This window comes from Conger conger, chromosome 17 (assembly GCF_963514075.1).
Source record: "Conger conger chromosome 17, fConCon1.1, whole genome shotgun sequence".
In the NCBI taxonomy this organism is placed as follows: Eukaryota; Metazoa; Chordata; class Actinopteri; order Anguilliformes; family Congridae; genus Conger; species Conger conger.
The window spans coordinates 18588290-18589477 of NC_083776.1; positions in this window are offsets into that span (position 1 = coordinate 18588290).

Below are 1188 nucleotides of genomic sequence, written 5' to 3' on the forward strand. Positions count from 1 at the left end.
GGAAGACATTCATTCATAAAACGCTTGAAGTGCATTCTTCCCATACACAAAAAAGACAAATAAAGGTCAAACCCCTACTTTTCAAAGAAGACGCTTCGTCCTAATCAAATTACTTCACTACTGTGATCCTTCTAGGACACTTCCCTGTTTACACACACATATAACTTCCAAGCACTCATATACCTTCCACTTATTTTTGGACCTGAAGACATCCGAGCTATTGAATTTAAAAGTACATTATTAGCTATTCTATTTGCGAAACTATACTGTTTCACTTTTTCGTCATCTACATTAATATACTGGACATATTTATGGACAGGAGCCACATTTAAGAGACGGACTCATGTTACAACGTCGAGGAGCTCGGAGCCAGGGTATCTGAAACTTCTCCCATACACGTCTGTCTTAGTTATATTCAGCCAGGGAGTCAAAGGTCAACAGCCACACTAACAAAATGGCTTCCACCAATGTCATGTGACAGGACAGAGAAGACAGCCTTAAGGCCTCCTGTACCTTCAAGTTCCAATAATACAGCCTATGTTGTGAAGAAATAAAAATGATTAGTAGACTGAATTCCTCTGAAATTCTTGCATTTGCTTTTAAAACACCACTGATACAGGCTCACTAAAATGTGTTAGCTTAAAATGTTCCAATGCAGATATTTGTCTTAATTTAAAAGTATTGATTTTGTTATATAAGAAATGTAGGAGAGGCAAAAATATAACATATTTCTGCTGTTACCACTTTTAAAGATAAGAACTCTTCAGACCTGGGCAATCAATTTGCACAGTCAGAGTAGCTACGTTTTCACTTGTGGGTTTTAAATCACGTGCATTCTGGGAGTTGGCACTGGGAGTTTCAGCTTTGGAAGTGTATTCCTGGCTCAGAATCACACAACCCCTTTCCCATTTGCGATAAGGATGTACCAACAGATTAACACTGCTGATATAGCTGATTGGGAATCGGGTTTTGAAATGTCAGCCAAAGACCAGTTTCACAGCTTCATGCCCTGCTATTGAAAAAATGCAGAGGGATTTAAAAAATATATTATTTGCAGTGAGCACAATCTCTCCCATGCAGCTTATCAACAGTAGCCTTGGAAGACGCCTTATTTGAAAGTGCTGATGAGGAACAGCAGCAAATGTGTACCTCCCTATGAGCGGACTGTTCTTTTCTAATTTCAGGTCT